The sequence below is a fragment of the Hyaena hyaena genome, unplaced genomic scaffold (genome assembly GCF_003009895.1).
Source record: "Hyaena hyaena isolate Hyena2069 unplaced genomic scaffold, ASM300989v1 scaffold_1171, whole genome shotgun sequence".
NCBI lineage: Eukaryota > Metazoa > Chordata > Mammalia > Carnivora > Hyaenidae > Hyaena > Hyaena hyaena.
In genome coordinates this window covers 141044-156901 of record NW_024081805.1, presented here as the reverse complement: position 1 = coordinate 156901, position 15858 = coordinate 141044, and the positions used below count along the sequence as shown (strand labels likewise).

Below are 15858 nucleotides of genomic sequence, written 5' to 3'. Positions count from 1 at the left end.
CTTTCATTGATTCATGGAAATCTGCAGCTTTCACTAAGGTTTTGGTTAACTTCTTTCAGTTTTTCATTGCTTTTTATTTCCTTATTCATTTAAAAACATTTAAATATATTTCACAGTAACTTAAAGCCACTTAAGACCATCTCATTAGATCCTTTGCATCCCTTCCTTCCTTTCTTTCTACCTTTATTCCTTCCTCCCTTCCTTCCTCTAATGATTCATTCATTTATTTAACATTGATTGACTTAATATGCCAGGTTTTATTTTTATTTAAAAATTTTTTTATAGTTTTTATTTATTTTTGAGACAGAGAGAGACAGAGCATGAGCGGGAGAAGGGCAGAGAGAGAGGGAGACACAGAGTCTTTAGCAGGCTCCAGGCTCTGAGCTGCCAGCACAGAACCCGATGCAGGGCTCGAACCCACGAACCGCGAGATCATGACCTGAGCCGAAGTCTGACACTTCACCCACTGAGCCACACAGGTGCCCCTTTGCCAGGTTTTAGGGGTACCTGGTGGCTCAGTCAGTGAAGTGTCTGACTGTTGATCTCAGCCCAGATCATGATTTCACGGTTTGTGGGTTTGAGCCCGGCATCTGGGATTCTCTCTCTCCTTCTCTCTGCCCCTCTCCCTCTCTCTGCCCCTCCCCTGCTCATGTGTGTTCCCTCTGTCTCAATAATGAATAAACTTAAAGAAAAAAGTTAAAAAAATACACAAGGTTTTATACTAGATCCTAGGACAGAAAAGTAAATAAAACACAGCCCCATTTCTCAAGGTGCCTTCAGCCTCTTCAATGCATTACTAATCCAGAAAAAGAGTTTCATGACATAGAACAGAATTTTATTTTTTTTTATTTTATTTTATTTACAAATAGTTTATTGTCAAGTTGGTTAGAACAGAATTTTAAAGGACATGTGAAGCTGTGCCAGAAAATCTTTGACTTAAATAACTTAACTTCTTTTTTAGTGGGTATGATATTTTTGGTCAAAGAACCTACCCACTATTCCTCAAGCTTCTGTAAAGTCAGCCCTGCTACCTTCTAAAAGATACATTATAGTAATACTTACTGATTCATGTGCAAGGGGGTTGTGAGAAATTTCACAATATTTACTGTCAAGTCTTATTCAATAGAGAAATTATGACTGGAAGTAGTACTTTTGGGAAATGGCTTTTGTCAGGCTGAATTATTTGTTGTATAACATCTATGCTAAACCTGAAAGTAATAGACAAGTATTCAAAATAAATCTGAGTGGGGTGCCTGGATGGCTCAGTTAGTTGAGCATCTGACTCTTGATTTTGGCTCAGGTCGTGATCCCACCAGGTTTGTGTGATCGAGCCACACTCAGCATGGAGCCTGCTTGGGATTCTCCCTCTCTCTGCTCCTCTTCCCCACTTGCACTCTCTTTCTCTTTTTCTCTCTCAAAAACAAACAAAAAAACCAAAACAAGTCAAAAAAAAAAAAAAACCCAAAACCAAAATGAATCTGAGTATTTTTCTTCTTTTGTCATTATTAGTAACATTACTTCCAGTGGACATTTAACAACATTTAACTTTTTATCAGAAATAATAGAAATATAGATTTACTTGTATAATTTTAAAAATTAAATATATGTTACTAAATATTCAAAGAAGAAAGTGATTGGCTTACATTAGGGACATATTTGTTCATCATAAGTGGTTGTTCAGAGCTTGGACTTTGAATTCTATTTCATATGTTTCTGAAAAATATGAATAATCAGGGGCGCCTGAGTGGCTCAGTTGGTTAAACGTCTGACTTTGGCTCAGGTCACGATCTCAAGGTTCATCAGTTTGAGTCCCACGTTGGAATCTGTGCAGACAGCTCAGAGCTGCTTCGAATTATCTGTCTCTCTGTCTCTCTCTCTTTGCCCCTCTGCTACTCACACGTGCATGCACAGTCACACACCCTCGCTCTCTCATAAATAAATAAACATTAAAAAATATGAAGAATCAAACTGCATTGTTTTCAAAAAACATTCTAAAAGCATAGATGTGCTTTGTTTGCGTTAAATAAGCATTGTTAGTAAGAAGCAAATAATTTGTACGGTAATTTTGCCTAAACTTCTGTTAATTGACTGCCATTCCAAAATTTATTAGAGAAACTTTGACAAGAAAAAATTAGTTTTTTTTTTAATTTTTAATGTTTTATTTATTTCTAGGAGACAGAGAGAGACAGCGTGAGCAGCGGAGGGTCAGAGAGAGAGGGAGTCACAGACTGAAACAGGCTCCAGGCTCTGAGCTGGCAGTCAGCACAGAGCCCGACGCGGGGCTCGAACCCACAAACCGCGAGATCATGACCTAAGCGAAAGTCGGACGCTTAACCAACTAAGCCACCCAGGCGCCCCGAAAAAATTAGTTTTAAACCATGAAGTACTACGGGGTACCTGGGTGGCTCAGTCAGTTAAGTCTCTGACTTCGGCTCAGGTCATGATCTCATGTTTCGTGAGTTCAAGCCCCACGTCAGGTTCTATGTTGACAGCTCAGAGACTGGAGACTTTCAGATTCTGTGTCTCCCTCTCTCTCTGCCCCTCCCCCACTAGCGCTCTGTCTGTCTCTCTCCCTTTTTCTCAAAAATAAACATTAAATAAGTAAATAAAAATAAAGTATAAGAAAACCATGAAGTACTATATTAATACAAAATATTATACTTTTCAACATTTAAAGGAATTACTATAAAGTGATTTCATAGACTTAGTTTACTTAAATGAGCAAAGCTATAAATGAGAAAATATGAACGAAAAATGTTTGCCTTCAAAGAGAGAAAGGATGGAAACATAGAAAGGAGAAGAGATCCCTCATTTTCAGTTTTTTGTTCACCACTTGGTGTGTGGTCCTTCAGGGGATAGGACCAATAGTCTCTTTATTTGTAAGAATATTAGAATAAAATACAAGGAATTAAGAAAAACACTGTGGTGTGAAAATTGGATTAAAAATTTTATATAAGCCCATGATTAAATAGCGTATTAGTTATCTATTGCTACATGATATTACCACAAGTTTAGACGCTTAATACAAGTTACATTTATTATCTCACACTTTCTGTGAGTCGAAATTCTGGGCATGGCTTAGCTAAATGCTGCGCCATTGGGACTCGCAAAGGCTCAATCAAGGCATCAGTCAAGGCTGTGCTAGCATCTGCTCCCAGACTCGGTGGTTCTGGGCAGTTTTTCCTTCCTTGCAGGCTGCTGGACTGAGGGGCTCAGTGTCTTGCTGGCTGTCAACCCAAGGCTGCCCTCAGTTCTTTGCCAAGTGGCCGTTGCCTGGCAGCTGGCTTCTTTACACTCAGCAAGGGAGATCGTCTCCTTGTGAAACTGACATTAGTCATACACACCTAATCACGTATATGTGTCATGTGCACGCTGTCATCTTTGCCATACACTGCTGACTACAAGCAAGTCATGGTTCCTCCCACATTCAGGAGGGGGAGCACACCGGGAGCAGGAACATCAGGAGGCAGGGATCATAGGGGCCATCCACAGTCTGTCTGCCTTGATATGTAAATTTTCCACCTCTGTGCATTGAAATGGCCTAAAAGCAATGTCACCCCAGTAATAATGAATACGTGTAGTGCTCAAGTTGTGGCCTCTGAAAACCATTCCTCATTAAAAGGCAGCTGGACCTTTTGGAGAAATAGCTTACTCCAAGGCTGGAACAGGGAGAATACGAGGAAATAGGGATTTTTTTGTTGTGCTAGAAATCAACAAAGTTCTTAAAGATCACTGGGGTTCTGTTCCACTGGCCATGGTCATGACATTTAGAGTCTTAGAAAGACTAATGGTGGTAATGAATTCAAACAGATGGACTCTATGAAAACTCATGATTTAATAATGATGTTCAAAGTAGAGAAAATCTGAAATTTTTTATTTATCATCATTTGAGGAAGCTATTAAATCAACTACTTACTATGAAAATTGATAATTAATGGCAAAAAAAAAATTAAGCACTTTAGCCTGCCTTTCCAGTAGAATTTATATTTCAGGTAACCAAATTTCCCCATAGATGAGGGAAAGCTTTATTTCACAGGTGAATGCTAATTAGTAGTAAATGTAGAAGAGATGATAGATTTTGAAAAACATCACAAACCTGAATGAAATTACCATGATAATTATCATTATAACACCGTATCAACAGATGTTAAAATGGTAAATGGAAACTGGGTTTGTTTGTTTTTTAAGATCTTATTTTTGAGTAATGTCTACACCCAACGTGGGGACTGAACTCACAACTCTGACATCAAGAGTCACGTGCTCTAACGACTGAGTCAGCCGGAGGCATTTTAAAATGCAAAAATAACAAGGATCACTTCCTAGTTTCAGGGCAAAAACATAACTGTAAAATAGAGGGATTGGGCAGTCGTCACCTTAATCCACTGGTCAGTCTTGACATCATTAATGGATTAATGGATTATGTGTTTTCTGATGCGATTCAATAAGAATACCCATCACCTATAGAGGATTCCAGCCAAAAACGTTTAGTAAAAATGTTACAGCAAATACAGGGGTTAAAAGAACAAACTAAATAGCACCAGAGATAGTAACTAAATGAACCAGAAGGCAGCACTTTCTTGAGAGCAACTATGGAACCATCCCTTCAACCATCCTTCAAAAGGACCTAATAATCATATGCTATGTGTGGCCCTCGAACAGATTCTGATATGAACCAAACAACTGTTAAGGGCATTTTTGTGTCCTTTGGGAAATTTTTATTATAGCTTAGATATTTGATGAAATGGACATATGGAGTTTGTAGACTTAAAAAAAAAAAAAGCAGGTTATGGGGCACCTGGGTGGCTCAGTCAGTTGTGTCCAACTTTGGCTCAAGTCATGATCTCACGGTTCACGAGTTTAAGCCCCACATCGGGCTCTGTGTTGACAGTTCAGGTCCTTGAGCCTGCTTCCAATTCTGTGTCTCCGTGTCTCCCTGCCCCTTCCCCACTTGTACTCTGTCTCTCTCTGTTTGTCTTTCTCTCAAAAATAAGTAAAACATTAAACAAATTTTAAAGCAGGTTATAAAATAGCACGTGATCCAACTGTGATCCATTTTTGCAAGAAGTACACACACATACACATACACACATATAATGGGACAGTAAAAGATCTGGAAGCAGTACAGGTACCAAGGTGCTAACAAGGTGGGGATTGGGAGTGGTGAGTGTTTGTGAGTTTCCTATTGTTGTTGCAACAAATTACCACACATTCATTGCCTAAAACACAAATTTCTTCTCTTACAGTTTTGTAGGTCAGAAGTATAAAGAGGCTTGTGGGACTAACACCAAGGTGTCTGCAGGGCCGATTCCTTTTGGAAGCTCTAGGAATGAATCCATTGCTTACATCTTTCAGTTTCTTGAGGCTGCTTGCATTCCTTGCTTCTGGTTGCATCACTCCAATATATGCTTATTATCACACCACCTTCTCTGTCTTCTGACCCTCCTGCTTCCCTTTTATAAGGACACTCGTGGGGACATTGGGCCCACTTGGTAATCCAGGACAATCTACCCACCTCAAGATCCTTAATTTAGTCACATCTGCAAAGTCCCTTTTACGGTAACATTTACAGTTTCCTGGGACTCGGTCGTGGACATCTTTGAGGGGGCCTTTCTGCCTACTACAGAATGTGATGCTTTTATTTTTATTTATATATTTTGTATTTTTTTAAGTTTATTTATTCTGAGAGAGAGAGCATTCACATGAATTCCTGCGAGTTGGGAGGAGCAGAGAGAGAGAGAGAGAGAGAGAGAATCCCAAGCAGGCTCCATGCCATCAGCAAGGAGACTGACACTGGGTTCATCTTGTAAACCATGAGATCAGGCACCCCTATATATTTCTGTATTTTTATATAATGTGGATGTATTACTTAAAATATATTAGTTAAAAGTAGAAAAACGTGGGGCGCCTGGGTGACTCAGTCAGTCCGACCCTTGGTTTCAGCTCAGGCCATGATCTCACCATTCATGAGATCAGGTCACACAAATGGCTCTGTGCCATCAGCGCTCGGGATTCTCTCTCTCTACCCCTCCCCTGCTTGTGCTCTCTCTCTCTCACTCAAAATAAACTTGAAAACAAGTAGAAAAATGTTCAAGTTTAATATCAAATGACATTAAATGTGGTTATTTATAGCCTTTATCTGGCTCCGTGCAAAGTTTGAGCTTCATATTCAGTTATTTTCTTACTTTGTATTTATATGAAATCTTAAAATTCAAATTCATAATTGTACATCACCAGCAATGGAAGCAAGTGTTTGGTAACTGGGTCAGAGACTTGTGTATGTTGGACTGAACGAGAATTCATAATTTGAGAAGTCATTTCTTCCGTTGAGTGTTGCCTGCAGATGCTACGTGAATGAGGTATCAGCCTCAGATTCTGCAAGGATGAATGTTTCACCTTAAGAGAGTGGGTCTCACGAGGGGCAGTGTCACCCAAGGGTCTACTTCAAAAACACGTGGGGCTCCTTGGCTTGTTGCTGTGACCTACACGAATCGCCTGGCCGGGATCTCCCGGCGGTTAGTTGGACAGAAGCCAAGAATGTCATATGTCATTCAGTACACATGACTTTCTTACAAGGATGAATTTTCCTACATCTTACATAATTTTCAAATGTCCCCTTAGACGTTCGTGTATATGAAAAACTCATTTGTCATTATCTGAACCTAAACCTGACCTTGTTTTACATTTTCTCTTTCTAAAATGTATTTTTTTTTAAGTATGGAATGCTTTTACAAATTTGCATGTCATTCTAGTGCAGGGGCTATGCTTGTCTTCTCTGTATAATGCCAATTCTAGTATATTGCTGCTGAAGTGAGCATAACTCAAAGTCTTTTTTTCATGGTTTTAATATCCTGGAATTTTCCAGGAATGGAACTACTGTGTAAATTGAAAGGAGTATGTGTTGTTTTGTTTGGAACTTTACCAAGAACGGCTTAATGGTTTAGAAAATCACACTAGTGACATCAACGCCATTTATGGGCTGCACTAGATATCTTCCATTTGTCCTTGCTGATTCACTCCACCCTCTCCACCTGCTCTGTGCCATGGGAAGGGACAGCATCAATGGGTTTCCTTGCCCTCCAACTTCTGGGTAGGTTCGCTCAGTGGAAAGCATGGGCAGGAAATCTGGAAGGTGAAAGGAGAGTGAGGTGTGCCACTTGTAATGACCATTAGGAAGTGAGTGTCATCTGATCCATGGAAACATAAAATTGGATGTGACAACCCTATTCCATTAGAAAATGGTAGCTCTAGGGGCGCCTGGGCGGCTCAGTCAGTTAAGCGTCCCACTTTGGCTCAGGTCATGATCTCAGGGCTCGTGAGTTCAAGTCCCGCGTTGGGCTCTGTGCCGACAGCTCAGAGCCTAGAACCTGCTTTGGATTCTGTGTCTGCCTCTCTCTCTGCCCCTCTCCTGCTAGCGTTCTGTCTCTGTCTCTCTTAAAAATAAACGTTAAAATGGGCGCCTGGGTGGCTTAGTCGGTTAAGCGTCCGACTTTCGCTTAGGTCATGATCTCGCGGTTCGTGGGTTTGAGCCCCGCGTCGGGCTCTGTGCTGACTGCCAGCTCAGAGCCTGGAGCCTGTTTCAGTCTGTGACTCCCTCTCTCTCTGACCCTCCCCTGCTCACACTGTCTCTCTCTCTCTCTCCTAGGAATAAATAAAACATTAAAAAAAATAAAAAACAATAAACGTTAAAAAAAAGAAAGAAGAAAATGGTAGCGCTATATAAACACGAGTGAGTCCAAGCTGCTCAGGAGGCACAAGCAAACTGCATGAAGACTGAGTTTTAAACTCCCATGGCACTTGCTCCCACTGATTTACTTCTCCCTTAACCCACAGTTACGACTTCCCAGAGAGTTCTCTATGACTGGTTATCAGGTAAAGCACAGGCCTGGTTTATACACAGTTTGCTGGTACCAACTGAAAAGTGGGTGCATTCTAGCCCCTAAAAGACAGTAGTGAAGGAAACTATTCCTAGGAGCAAAACTTTGGGCGTACCTCTCATTGTCCACTTCACGTGGAAGGATAGATAGCCCCTTTTCTGTCCGGGCACACTATTGCTGGAAGGTACTATCTGTCACAGCCCACACCACCACTGTTTGTGCTTGTTTGACGTGTCTGGAATGCAAGACCCAGACCGCCCTTTACCAGCGCCACTTCTCAGGGCTTCGTTTGTAGGGAACTGCCTTGAGGGATGAGGCGACAGCTCCTTCTGAACAAATGATGGGCTTGCTTTAAAAGATGTGAACTCCCCAAGGCCGCTTTTCCTCAGCTGCAACGCAAAAGTACGTTATGTACACAGCGAATCTATCCGGGCTCCTCTGCATGACCCATGTGGGATTCGGGGAGTGGGGAACCCACACAAATATGCAGATGGCTGCTGGCATCCAGGAAATGGTAACAGGCTAACTTGTTAGCCTGTAAATAGGAGAAAAATCTCAACCCCCAACTAATATTTATTATACACTTTGCAGTTAGTTTTCTAAGTCTTTTTGATAGTGTGTGATGTGTACCTGATTTTGCATTGAGGGATACAACTTGGAACTGTTCCTCTGTAGCGTTGGTCCCTCAGGGAAAAATTTTGTCACTTTTATGTTTGGCAAAAGTCCGCTGACAGAGGTGTCACTGCACATCTGTTGGAAAAAGCAAGTAAGTTTTAATGACTTCATAAAATTAATTGAAAAAGTTTCAATGGCGACAGTACTAAGGACTAGGGATGAACGGATTGCCAATATAATCAGCCAGAAATTCAGATATTGTCAGTTTTTGCTATTCACACTGTAGGATGGATAACATTCCATGCCAGTATTCCAACTGTTTATAATTCTATTTTGCCCTTTTCCTTTCCATAGTAAGTTTTAATTTTCCTAGGCCTGTCTTTATTTCTTTCAGTTCTAATTAATGGAATTTCAGTATTTGGTCTGGAAACCCACAGGCTGTCCTAATTGCTGGTGTAAGGAATCCCAGCACCAGAATAAGATTTTTCTGGTTTTTTAATATGTCCTTGAAAATGTTATTACTAATGAAAGGGTCTTGTAAGACATCTGTAACTCAGAACTTATGGCTTGTTCTGTGAACGTAACTTTGGCCTTAAAAAGCCTGTAATTCTTTTTGTTTGTATTACTTAATAATGTGTTTCCCTGGTAATGATATTTAAATTGCTACCCCCATGTCCTAAAAGCTATGCATACCTACGAGTTTTCTGTAATAGCCAAGTTAATGGAAAATTTATGTGCACACAAAAACTTGTATGCAAATGCTTACAATAGCTTTATTCATCAGAATCTGCCAGATGTCCTTTAACAGGTGAATGGATAAACAAACTGGTCCATGTACACAATGGAATGCTAGTCAGTGATAAGAAGGAAAGATCTACTAAGTCTCTGAATAACATGAATGAGTCCTTTTTGTAGTGGTAAAATATATGTAGCATAAACACGGATGAATTGTAAATGCACTTTGCCAAGTGTCGGAAGCCAGATTCTAAGATCCAGAAGTACTGCATAATGCCATTCATAAGACATTGTGGAAAAGGCAGAAGTAGAGGGAGATGTGGTAGTTTCCTATGACTGCTGTAAAAAATTACCACAAACTTGGTGGCTTACAACAACGCAAATGTATTCTCCCAGAGTTCTCGAGGCCAGAACTAAAAAATCCATTTCACTAGGCTAAAGTCAAGGTGTTGCAGGACTAGTTCCTTCTGGAGGATCTAAGGGACGATTTGTTTTCATGACTCTTCCGGCGTCTGGCGGCTGCCTGTATGACTTAGCTTGTGACTCCTTCCTCACATCACTGCAACCCCTTGCGTCCATCCTCACGTCTCCTCCTAACTTCTTTGTCTGTCTTGCTGCTCTCTTTTAAGGACCTTTGTGATTACATTTAGGCCTCACCTGGATAATCTCTCCCTCATGAAATTCTTAACTTAATCACATCTGTGAAGTCTCTTTTGCCATTCATGGGTTGCCGAGATCAGGACTTGGATATTTTTTCAGGTCATTATTCAGTCTACCACAGTACAGAAAGCAGAGCAGTCATTACCAGGGCTTGTAGAAGAGGGAAGGATTGAGTACAGGATGGCTTTTCCAAGGGTGGTGGTGGACTTAGGGCTCTACAGTTGTCAAAAACCCATGAGTTAAGCGTCTGACTCTTGAGGCTGCTTGGGATTCTCTCTCTCCCTCTCTCTCTGACCCTTCCTCCTTTCTCTCTCTCTCTCTCTCACACACACACACACACACACACACACACACTAAATAAATAAATAATGAATAAATAAAAACTCAAAAAAACCCACACAGAATGTTACATCACCAAGAATGAACTTTATTTACTCTTTGCAAAATTTTAAAAACCATTCTGTCAGTGATCCCAGAATGGAATGCAGACTGTGACAAAAGAATCTGATTGTATTAAAAATGGATGTCATAGGGGAGCCTGGGTGGCTCAATCGGTTAAGTGTCCGACTTCGACTCAGGTCCTGATCTTGCAGTTTGAGCCCCACGTTGGCCTCTGTGCTGACAGCTCTGAGCCTGGAGCCTCTTCGAATCCTATGTCTCTCTCTTTCTCTCTGCCCCTCCCTGCTTGTGCTCTCTCTCTTTCCCTCTCTAAAATAAATAAATATTTTTAAAGAATTTTTAAAAAATGGATGGCATAACTTCACTGAAGAAGGCAGGCGGGAAAGTTAAGTAACTTGGAAAAACTGTTTTTAAGCTTATGGACACAGAGGATAGATTGGTGGCCACCGGAGGAGACGGGTGAGGTCTGGGCAAAATGGGTGAAAGGAGGCAAACGTCTCCAGTTATAAAATAAAGAAGTCATGGGGATATAATGTACAGCATGGTGACTAGAGTTAATACCATATTACATATTTGAACGTTGCTAAGAGAGGGAGTCTTTAAAGTTCTCATCACAAGAAATATGTGTAGGGTGGCAGATGTTAACTGGACTTATTGTGGTGATCATTTTGCAGTATATACAAATGTCACATCATTATGTTGTACACCTGTAACTGATGTACTGTTGTATGTCAATTATACTTCAATTAAAAAAAAGAAAAAATGGTGTTTTGGCTAGGGAAGGGAAGACTAACAATAAAAAGAACTGTACATAAATGTACTGCAGTTAGTAGATAATATATAGAGATACAGATATGTATGTATACATAGGGTAGTATACTTAGGTACATTTCCTGGCTCTGGCTTCTGCAGTGGTCTAGGCAGTGAAACACCAGCAGCAAGGAGCACACATAGCCCCCAGATCTTTGTTTCTCAATACCATTCTCCAGTAAAAAGATTCAGCGCTCCTGAAAGAAATGGCTGATGGGTTGGGGCAGGGGAGATATGAGTGCAGGACATTTGGTAGGGCCACAAGAAGACTGTAGGAGCCTGCACCTGGCCTCTGCAGCCCCCTGCTGTGACTCGTTTACTGTCATGTCTATTCTGACTTCGGTGCTCTTGCTATAACATGTCCTTCCCCTGTAATAAACTCTTTACATTTGTAAGCCATGTCACTTTGGGTCCTGTGAATCTTCTTTAGCAATGGAACCCTGCTTACATGCCACTGTTACTACAGCTGTATATTCAAGCTTTTATAAATGCTGCATGGGCTCTAGGAAACAAAAATGGTATATTATCTACCATTCAATACATGTTTTTTTCCCAGGAATCTATTAAAACAAGAATTATTAATCATATTGTTAAGTGATCACTATCCTTCATATTTTGGCTTTATAAATTTCAGTGTCATTTTATTTTGTTTATTTTTTTAAGTTTATTTCAGAGAGAGAGAGAAAGAGAGCATGAGCAGGGGAGGGGAGAGAGAGAGGAGACAGAATCCCTAGCAGGCTCCACACTGTCAGTGCAGAGCCCAATGCAGGGCTCAGACTCATGAACTGCGAGATCATGACCTGAGCCTAAATCAAGAGTCGGATACTTAACCAGATGAGCCACCAAGGTGCTCAATGTCATTTAAAAAAATTTTTTTATTAAATTTTTTTTCTTAAATAATTTATTGTCAAGTTGGTTTCCATATAACACCCAGTGCTCATCCCCACAAGTGCCCTCCTCCATCCCCATCATCCCCCTTCCCCCTCCACCACCCCCATGAACCCTCAGTTTGTTCTCAGCATTCAAGAGTTTAAAATTTTTTTAAATGTTTATTTAGTTTTGAGAGACAGAGAGAGAGAGACAGAGCACGAGCATGGGAGAGCAGAGAGAGAGGGAGACACAGAATCTGAAGCAGACTCCAGGCTCTGAGCCATCAGCCCAGAGCCCAACGCGGGGCTCAAACGCACAGACCACGAGCTCATGACCTGAGCCGAAGTGGAACGCTTAACCGACTGAGCCACCCAGGTGCTCCTCAATGTCATTTTTTAAATGTCAGATTGTACTAATGTAAGTACATCTTTTATTCCTTTAAATTTGCATTATCTTTTAGATATTTCCTCTTCCTTTACATTAGTCTTTTTGTTTCATTTTGTGTTTCACTTCAATAACATAAAATAGAATTCTTAATCCAGTTTGTGAATCCTAATTTTTATTTACTTTTAAAGATTTTACTGAAAAATTTTTTAATGTTTATTATTTATTTTTTGAGAGAGAAACAGAATGAGAGCAGGGGAGAGGCAAGAGAGAGGGAGACACAGAATCTGAAGCAGACTCCAGGTTCTGAGCTATCAGTACAGAGCACAACATGAGGCTCTAACCCATGAACCATGAGATCATGACCTGAGCTAAAGTCGGATGCTTAAGCAACGGAGTTACCCAGGTGCCCCAAGATTTTACTTTTAAGTAATCTCTACATCCAACATGGGACTCAAACTTACAACCCCAAGATCAAGAGTCACATGCTCTGCTGACTGAATTGCCAAGCATCCCTATGAATCTTAATTTAAAATTTTTTTATCGTTTTATTTATTTTCGAGAGTCGGAGAGAGAGAGAGAGAGAGACAGAGTACAAGTGGGGGAGGGGCAGAGAGAAAGGGAGACACAGAATCCAAAGCTGGCTCCAGGCTCTGAGCTGTCAGAACAGAGCCTGATGTGAGGCTTGAACCCATGAACTGTCAGATCATGACCAGAGCTGAAGTTGGATGCTTAACCCACTGAGCCACCCAGGTGCCCCTGAATCTTAATTTTTAATAGGGGAGTCGATTCCATGATATTTATCATGATCACTAACATATTTTTTATTATAAATGTCATATTTTAATGCTATTTTTGATGTGTCCTTACTTTTCAAATTTGTTTTATGAATTTTAAATTTCTTTTCCCCTTTTGTTTGCTTTTATCTTTTTCATTTCTTTTTTTTTTTTTAAACGTTAATTCACTTTTGAGACAGAGAGAGACAGAGCATGTGTAGGGAAGGGGCAGAGAGAGAGGGAGACACAGAATCCAAAGCAGGTTCCAGGCTCTGAGCTGACTGCACAGAGCCCGATGCGGGGCTCAAACTCACAGACTGCAAGATCATGACCTGAGCTGAAGTCGGACGCTTAACCGACTGAGCCACTCAGGCGCCCCTATTTTCTTCATTTCTTTGGAAGCCATATATACTCCTTTTGATACTGGTAAGTGTGACTTTTCAGTTTTTCAAAAGCATTCTGTGGGTAATGTACACAGTATGTATGTATGTATATATGTATTATTTTAATTCCAGTATAGTTAACATACAGTTATATTAATTTCAAGTGTACAATATAGTGATGCAACAATTCTGTACATTTTTATTTTATTTTTTTGGAGAGAGAGAGAGATAAAGAGAAAGAGAGTGTGCGTGAGTGAGCATGTGCATGAGCTAGGGAGCAGCAGAGAAGGAGAGAGATAATCCCAAGCAGGCTCCGCACCCAGCATGGAGCCTGATGCTCAGTGAGATCATGATCTGAGCCCAAATCCAGAGCCAGATACTTAACCGACCAGGCCACCAGGTGCCCTCAAAATAACTGTACTCTTAATCCCCTTCCTTTTGTAACCCATCCCCCCACTGACCTCCCCTCTAGTAACCATCAATTTGTTTTCTACAGTTAAAAGTCTGGTTTTGGGCTCCCGGTAAGGGACTAGCTTTCCGGGAAGGGCAGGCCGTCGGCATCTCTCATCACCTCCGCCATGTTGCAGAACCTATATATCCAGGTAGGTTCGAGGCAGAGGATGAGAGAGGTGCCATCCCCTGTGCAGCCTCCACTGGGGGACAGAAGTCCTACTGCATGTGCAGCGGGCGGCCGTCCTGGGACCTGACCACTCCTGCTCCAGCTTGCTCACAGGGCGCAGGTTCCAGGCCGGAGAAGAACGGCAAGAAGGGTATGGGCCACTATTCCCACCCAGTTACCCTCTTCTAACCCTCAAGAGTTACGCTCTTCTAACATGTGTCATCATCCCCTCTGGCAGGTCAGCTGTAGTAGTGCAGAGGTCCTCTTACAGGAGTGTGTGCCCTGGTCGTTGGTAGCCATCCCTGTGAAAGACAACTCGCGGAGCGTGTGAATCTTCCCTTACAGCCCCGTTCTCTAAAAACCCCAGCTGTTGCTCCGTTGAGACGCCGAAAAGCAGACGGACTCTGTTGCCTTATCGCCTAGCGGTGGAGAGTTCCAGATGTGTGACCGCGGGCACGTCACTTGACCTCCGCAGTCCTTGCCCCCATCGTCTGTAAGGTGGGGCAACCCCTAGGCCTCGCCGCCTCGGGCCCTTTGCACTTGCTCCAAACCATCCTTCCTCTCTTTTATGTGCTCGTGTTTCCTCACCGCGACCTTTGAATTCTGCTCGCACCTCTAACCGCAGCCGCCCGGCCTCTGGCCCGGCACCTCACTCCAGCCCCTTGGCCCCTGCCTGCCGGAGGTGGGGGGGCGGGGGGGACCCGAGGGCGAGCACGCGGCACCGAGGCCGCCCCGTGGTTCTGTGGCGAGGCCAGAGGACAGACTCTCTTCCGTCCAGGGCCACCGGGCTGCGGGGAGCCCAGAGCCGCCTGTGCCGCGACGGCGGGGGCCGGAAGAGAGCGGCGGCAGCTGGAGGGCAAAGGGGTCCCGACGGGCTCGCTGGGGACGGAGGGGTGGGGGGGGGAGGGCCGGAATGCGGCGGACGTGGAGGCTGGCCCCAGCGGCTTTACTGGAAGCCAAGGTGAGGTTCAGGTTCAGGGGAGAGAACTGAGGAAAGCAGCGAGCGGCCTGCAGGACACAGGGTGAGCCCTCGGTGAACGAGGTCTTCTCCTGCCTCAGTGGTTGTGAACCTTTTTGTAGTTAAAGTTGTAGTTACAAATTGTTGCCCGCTGTGTGCGTGGGTAGGTGGTTTTCCCCGAAGTGGGGTGAGCTCTTTCAGTCTGCAGGGAGATCTTCCCCAAGCTTAGGAAACCCTTCCCCTGCCCCACCCAAGATCAAAGATGGTTCAAGACTGTCAAGACTGCGTCTCTTGGACATGATACCCGACATAGAAAACCCGACAGACTCCACCAGAAGCCTACTAGAACTGATCCAAGAATTCAGCCAAGTTGCAGGGTACAAAATCAACGTACAGAAATCGGTTGCATTTTTACACACCAACAATGAAGCAACAGAAAGAGAAATCAAGAAACTGCTCCCACTCACAATTGCACAAAAAAACCCATAAAATAACTAGGAATAAACCTAACCAAAGATATAAGAGATCTGTATGATGAAAACTATAGAAAACTTATGAAGGAAATTGAAGAAGACACAAAGAAATGGAAAAACATTCCATGCTCATGGATTGGAAGAATAAATATTGTTAAAATGTCATTACTACCCAAAGCAATCTACACATTCAATGCAATCCCAATCAAAATTGCACCAGCATACTTCTCAAAACTAGAACAAACTATCCTAAAATTTGTATGGAACCACAAAAGACCCCGAATAGCCAAAGTAATACTGAA

The 15858-nt window shown here is 42.3% G+C and overlaps 1 non-coding gene across 1 annotated transcript; it reads right to left on the bottom strand.

The window, feature by feature from the left end:
- Positions 1-6708: 6708 nt before the first annotated feature.
- LOC120224437 lies at positions 6709-6814 on the bottom strand. The gene has a single exon (XR_005526568.1). It is a non-coding gene; the product is annotated as a U6 spliceosomal RNA (small nuclear RNA).
- Positions 6815-15858: the final 9044 nt, after the last annotated feature.